The sequence below is a fragment of the Lactuca sativa genome, chromosome 5, assembly GCF_002870075.4.
Source record: "Lactuca sativa cultivar Salinas chromosome 5, Lsat_Salinas_v11, whole genome shotgun sequence".
NCBI classification, from domain to species: Eukaryota; Viridiplantae; Streptophyta; class Magnoliopsida; order Asterales; family Asteraceae; genus Lactuca; species Lactuca sativa.
The window spans coordinates 364624282-364625525 of record NC_056627.2 but is presented as its reverse complement, the minus strand read 5'-3'; positions in this window follow the sequence as shown (position 1 = coordinate 364625525).

Here is a 1244-nt window from a genome sequence, read left to right as displayed (position 1 = left end):
TTGGCTTGAATTTTATGGATGTTACATGTGTCCAGGGTGCGGTTACAAAAGAGAAACTCTCTGTTAGGTTCTCTAGTCCAATCAATTGGATAAAAAAGAAGAAGAAAACCAACAATAAAGCAAAGTTATGATTCTTTATTTTGTATGCTTTAAGTTACATAGATTTGTTTGAGTTTGATCTGCTTGTTACGAGTCATTAGATCAAAAATTCTTGTTGTTTTCCTTACCCTTGTTTATACAGAGTGTGGATGATAGTGTCTGAAAGTCTATCCAATGGTGCTGGTTATTGGCAATACGTGGCATGCAATACCTTTATTATTCATTTGTATATAGGGGGCTTATACCATATAGATACACTTTTTAGCATTAAGAAAGCCTAAGAGGTGGGACAGGCGTTTTGTATTCTTTTCAGGGAATTTGTTTTACATCTGACGACTGAGTATATGGAGATGACTGTTGAGGGTCGTCATTCGGCAGCAGTTCAGGTGTAACTGACCCATAATCGTGCTCCCAATAGTCATCGTATTTTATGGTACCAACATCATCCATGATACGTTCTTGTACAATTCAATAATATTTAATTATAAACGATGCAGTAACGGGTATACCATAAAGTTAAATAAAAAATATATGGGGTGAAATAATTAACAAACTACCTCCACCCCCTTTGCGGTAGCATGGATATTGTAGCTTCAAGTTCAACCAAAAGCATCTCATGTGCCTTCAACTGCTCGCGACATTCATCGACCCAGGGATGGAAGCAAGAATTGATAGTAGGTGTTGCCATAATTTTTTTTTTCCGGTCAAACATAATATAAAAGTATGTTGCTATTAATAACCTTTGTAGTTATGTTAATAGCGACACACTTTTATTACTTTGTTTATTAAATCATTCTATTTTCACTTCTTTTCATATTTATAGTACTTATAGCATCTTATTTTTGTTTATTTCAATTATAGCTATGTACACGTATCAATAGGTATGAATTAGTAAGAAGCAAAATGAACTATGAATTTTCATTTAGATTGAGAAAACTCAAAATTTTAGGATAAATAAAAGAAAAAAGCTCATTTTTATGAGTTTTAACTAAACAGTTCTTTCTGTATTGAGTCAATAATACTTTAATAAACGCCCATATATAGCTTAACATATTAAGATCTTTCTGTTTAACTTAATGGACATAACTTGAGTAGGATATATATATATATATATATATATATATATATATATATATATATATATA